The sequence below is a fragment of the Gobio gobio genome (assembly GCF_949357685.1).
Source record: "Gobio gobio genome assembly, chromosome: 8".
NCBI lineage: Eukaryota > Metazoa > Chordata > Actinopteri > Cypriniformes > Gobionidae > Gobio > Gobio gobio.
Window position 1 is genome coordinate 15,682,992 of NC_137114.1, and position 6,075 is coordinate 15,689,066.

A 6,075-nucleotide genomic window follows, 5' to 3' on the forward strand; every position below is an offset into this window, starting at 1 on the left:
AAGTCTGAATGATAGGCTGAATATCTAACTCCTCAAAGTCAGATTATATTTAATTTAATTCCTCAGAATTAAATGTGGCCGTAATCATCAGACGAACTGTTTATTTGTATTATATGGACTCATAAACCCCGCGTTGCCTCAGCAACGTGGTTCAAGCCGTCATAATACAATTGGCTTTCATCCCTCGAGAAAAAAAGCCAAACAGTTTCAAACAATACGGTGAAACATGGTCTGAATGACAGGCTGAATATCTAACTCCTCAGAGTCAGCTCATATTTCATTTAAATCCTCAGATTTAAATGCAGCCATCCAGTATCTCATGCACACCGATCGCGTGTGTTCACTTTAATTGCATATATAAGGAGTGCTTCATGACTTTGACTGCCTCGATGCTGAGCGCGTCTAATTCCTCAGAATCAGACCGCTGAAGCATCGGGTCCTCCGCCCCGGGGGAAGAAGCCGCAGCGCGGGCTTCCACACGGGGAAGGAGAACATCTGAACTGTCAGACAAAGACTGGGAAGATGCCTCAGCAGTCCCAAGTCCCGCTGACAGTCCATCCGTGAGCCCCATGACCAGCCTCGCCGCACCGCCTCGGCGGATGCGGGACCGATCCACAGGGCTCACGAGGCTGGCTGGTCTCACTGAACACGGCCAGCCGAGAGCGGAGCACCCTGAGCGTCAGCTCCCTCGAGAGCCGCCCGAGTATGCTGAACACCCAGACACTGCACACACAGCAGGTGTGCATCCGAGCCCGACATGTAACGGGGACACGGATGCACACACTGCTTAAACTCTCTCACTTTCCAGTCGCCATTTCACACACACTTTCACTTTTTGACAAACAACAATAAATAGACAGACAGATTTCACACAGAGCGCTATGCTGAAGAGCGATAACTGCCATTACTATGCCTGGGCTGCCCTATATGTACCTTCCGGGTACGCCGTCATAGTTACGTCATGACGCAACACCAATCAGGATTGGCCTGATTTCATTCATACTTCAGACGCGCTGTTGCTTAGGGAGTGTCCCCAAATTCGTCGTTACCGATGCAGTGGGAGTTCCCTCGAAAGGGAAAGTGCCTTGTGTGATAAAAATTTTTATTTGTTAATTATTAATTAATTTGATAAACTAATTGAGTAAATAGAAATATTTACTGAAAAATAGCGCTTATTACAAAAAACTTGATATAAAAACTGCCTTATGTGAGATAAAAATTTTTGTTAAACATTTGAGTGTTGATTATTGGATAACTTTGATAAACCAATTGATTAAATAAGCACTATTTAACATAATTCTGTTATTAAAAACTTGATAGGCTATAAAAACTGCCTTGTGCGATATACATTTTTATTTTATTTGTGTGTTGATTTATAAATAAATTTGCTTAACTAATTGATTAAAAATAAGTGCTATTTAATAACATTTTAATTTTCCCTGCTTAGGTACAATTTATTATGATTGATTTAAAAAGTCTATATACATTACATTAACATTTTTACTTATTAAAACATGTTTGTGACGGAGATGTGATAGTTTTTTGTTGTTGTTGTACTATGTGTGTGTTCTACTGTGGTTTATAAAAAAAAAAAAAAGAAAAAAAAAAAGACTGAAGTAATCTTCACTGCATGAAAAAAGGTGTATCCGGACCAGGATACTCCTGTATACACTGCTGAAATTCGGAAGAATCCAGGAGTATACTGGCCGGATAGGTCAAATTCCATGGATCCGTATATGTCCGTATTCATCCGAAATGGTACCAAATCGGATGTATGTTGTGGCCGTATACTCCCATGCTACAGCCATTTGTTGCCATGGCAAATAATCCCATCAAGTTTTTCCCAGGAGACATTTTCACACCTCTAAACAGCTTTGCCTTCCACCCCCTATTGGTCCTTCATCTCAAACTGGATTGGTTGTTTTTTTTAAAACCACTCCCAAAACCCAGACTGCTATTGGAGGACAGGACGCATTGAAAACCCAGTCAAGTGACTTTATTGGTTACTTCTAAGGCTAAGGGTGGGCTAGGTTTTGTAGCATAGGGACTTGATTGGTTATAGGCCAGCTATGCAGATTTTGCTAATTAATATATAATATATATATATATAAAATAATCCCCTCTCCCTCCCAAAAGAAAAATACACACAAAACAATTTGAGAAAGTCTGAAATATTTATTAAAAAGGTATATATAAAAAAAAAACATTCTTAACAGCATTATAAACGAACATTAAAACAATGGTGAAACAAAAACAAGTGAACTAAATGTATTTAAAAGGGATGAAAATGTAAAGGAACAAATGTAAAAATATAAACAGTCCAAAGAACATAAATATACGTTAAATTGAATTGGTAAAGAAACAAAAAGGGAAAAAAAATTAACAAAATGCATTTAAAAGACAGATGTAAAGGAATAAAATACACAGTGAACATAAAAAGGAAAAGAATAAATATACAAATTAAACAATATAAAATGAGAACAATAAATTTATAAGACAAAAAAAAGTGTATATAAAATACACATAAATATTCCAAGTAAACAATATAACCAAATAAAAAGAACAAAGAGCATTATAAACATACATTCAAATGAATGGGGGAAAAGATAAGTGAACAAAATGTTTCTAAAGGAAGGCGACGTAAGAGGAACAACAATACAAAACATGGAGATCAAAAGCAACATGGACATCTAAAAAGGAACAAACATACAAAGTATACATTATAAAACGAGACAAAGAAATCTATAAATTAAAAAGTGTATATAAAATATATGTAAATGTTCTATATATGGGAACCAATAAAAGTATAAGTATATAAACATAGGAATAAAGAAAATATAAAATGGAACAATTGAATATTAAAATTATAATTATAAAATAATTGTGACCAACTCTAACACAATGTTGTTTGAGTTTTGAACATTTTTTCAAACTGCCGTGATGGGCTGGTGATGTGATGTGTAGTGTGGGTCAGTCTAGTCTGGTTTGTAGTAGCTAGCCTAACCAAGCCTTCCATCAACAACAGCATCATCTTCATCTTCATCAGGTCTATAGTTGCGGTCTTCCACAGGTTCTGTGTTGGTTTGTGCAACCCTGGACCTGGTTTCCAGCAACTGCAAAACATGACAGTAAATTAACCACTAAAACTCAGAGAGGAGTATAGTAACATTCTGGAGGGAAAAAGCTTAACCGGTTTCTTAACTTACCCGTCTCTTTCTCTGACGGTTCTGTGTGATGTTCTTCATAGTGTTTCTTTTCTGGGCCTTTTCAGACTGAGCCAAAGAATACTTCCTCAGCAAAGTCTCACAAAATAAAATACATCTTGCGACCTGCCAAATAATACATTAATAATATATAGTTAATGCCAATAAAAGCAAGTAAAACAATTCAATTAAAATGTATTTGTATAGCGCTTTTCACAATACATATTCAGGGTTTTTCCTGGGTCAAAAATGGTCTTCGGTGGTGGCTGACAGACATGGTCGTCCACACACACACACACACACTAAAAAAAAAATACCCTACCCACTTGATCTGCAAGCACAAAACTGACAATAAATTTGAAATAAATTCAAAGAAAGTTTGTAACTTTTGCTTATCTTATTTTGATACCTTGATGTTTGTTTTTTTCCCTCATTTTTACACTATTTACTGATAATTGTTTGTTTTGGTAATCATATCAATATTAAAAAAATGAACAAATAGCCTAATTTTCTGCCATATACAATCAGCTAGCTAACAACAACTTTGTTCTGGGTTCACTTCACTCCAGTCTAAACTAAATGATTTTAGGCGATTTATTTTACTACACATTATGAACATAAATAAGCTGAAAGACTGTTGATAATTAAAACTAATTCTTACTATCCACTCTTGCTAAAGTGGGTAAGCACACTTGTGTTCTCATTTCAGGTGTTGTTCTGAGTAAATGATTAAACTAATTCGTGAGTTCAGTGTTGGACAGTTCAGTTCTAACCAGTTGTTAAAATGATTCAGTTCAAAGGAGTCATTAGGTGGCAAATCGGACATTAGCAGACGCGTTGTGTGTGAATCCCGTCTGTTAGAACATTGCGAAAGATTTGTCAACACACAGAAAACACTACATAACCGGATAGGATTTGTTTCCTGTTTATTTAAAGTATGCTTTATGCAGCTGGTCAGAGAATCAGTCAATGTTTTTTGAGCGCATTTCACACCCAGCGGTAATTAAAGGAAGACGTCTGATAGCGCCACGTGCAACATGGATTCGGTCTTCCGACCTTTTGATTTTGATTAACGTAATATGTGAAACATTAGAAAGCTAAGAATGCTTATTTTGAAGACAGAGAGCGTGCGAGCGGGATGAGCTCACTGGTCGTTCTCTCTGTCACTCAGTTAACTCAAGTGCAGCAGTCATCTGTTCTACATCATTCATAAAATCACAATAACTCAACAAATAAGGCTTTGGCGGGACAAAAATTTGTTTTGGCGGCCGGCAAAAAATTTTCAATGTAGGAAAAACCCTGATATTGTTTCAAAGCAACTTCACAGAAAATGCATGCGTCTACATTACAGAAAAAAACAGAGAACATTAAAATAATTTTTAAGATTACCTTTTACACATTCAGGGTCAACATCTGTAAAAGTTCTTCAGGATCATGGATCCAAAACTTCTGGATCATGAGGGGGGAAGAAACATGCACACACACAAATGAATATTAATTTGTTTGATAAAACATTAATATTAATTATCAACTTACGGACATGGACTTGCAAAACATACTCACCAGGCCCATACAAAAACTTCACAGTAGATCCAAAATCCTGGTTTGCCTATAATTCTTCAGAGTCCAAGTATGGTGTTTTCCTGTCCTCTCTGTTGAACAAGTGTACATGACAGTGTTTTCGGATTACTCATTCCAAAGCTCTGTTACATTTCATGACAAGCTTGATCTTAAAACTAGCTGACAGTAGGGATGGGCATTATGACCATATAATTATACATACATGAGAAATTTTACAATAACGATATCACAATATATTTATTTTGATGGATATTTTATTAAAATGCTACAGAATAATACTGCTTTAAAAGTCTTCACTGTATGATATTCAATTAATTAATATCACTTGATTCTTAAAGAAGCAGAAGGTCTTCTCTATTCTTTTGTTTTATTAAAATGATGACAAAGCTGCAGCCCCTTTAAGAACGGATGCACATAATGACACGCATCCGGGTTTCCCCAAGTTAACTTGAACTGTTTGACTTTACTTAAGACATAACTGACTGTTTAAATCAAGTGAATACCTCACATGACAGGCTTACTGAGATAACTGTGTGCATTTTACAGAAAGATAATTGATTTCGGAATCGCATGCTGTCTGAGAGAGGCTTATTTTAACACATGCATGTCCCGTTCATTATTCTACATTCATGCATGTTTCCTTGTCAAAATGTCAAAAAGTTTTAGTACAGTCAGTGCTGCGTTATATACGCTATATTCCCATTCCGCAATATAAAAAGGTAATGTTAACGTTTACAGCAAAATCGCTAACAATAGTCAGTATCATCAGATCGCCATAACACCCAGCCCTATCTTAACAATATTACAACACAACAAAACACAGAAACAGAATATGTAAGTTAATCACGATTAGCATATGACTTTAATGCACTAACGTTATATCTTGATGAGCAGTAGAACAAATATAAAGGGATTTACGTTACCTTCTGCCGTCTGCTGTCCGCCATTGGAAACTTAGTCTGTTCGTATTCATGTTTTTTCGTTCTCAGTCGACATCCCACCATCAAAATTCGTCCAAAATAAGATTTTAACAGGTTTAAATGGTCCATGCAATGCCATTAATAGACCGACGTGAAGATTAGAAGCCGCGATCGCGTCGCGTCCCCGCGAGCCACGATCAACTCCAACGGCAACGGCAACGGGTGTATAATTCAAACTGGAGGCGCGCACTGTCATTGGCCAGATTTCTGGATGACGTTCAGATTGACCAATCACGCTCAAAAGAACACGGAAAGACAGCAAATAGCCTTGCAAATATAGAAAAAACTTGTTTTAAACAACAGTTAGAAAA

At 36.5% G+C, this 6,075-nt stretch overlaps 1 long non-coding RNA gene across 1 annotated transcript; it reads right to left on the reverse strand.

The window, feature by feature from the left end:
- Positions 1-2,990: 2,990 nt before the first annotated feature.
- LOC307130838 lies at positions 2,991-4,676 on the reverse strand. Its single transcript, XR_013817095.1, has 3 exons — positions 4,593-4,676; positions 3,207-3,329; positions 2,991-3,113 (listed from the first exon to the last, which is right to left on the reverse strand). It is a non-coding gene; the product is annotated as an uncharacterized lncRNA (long non-coding RNA).
- Between the last annotated feature and the right edge of the window lie 1,399 nt (positions 4,677-6,075).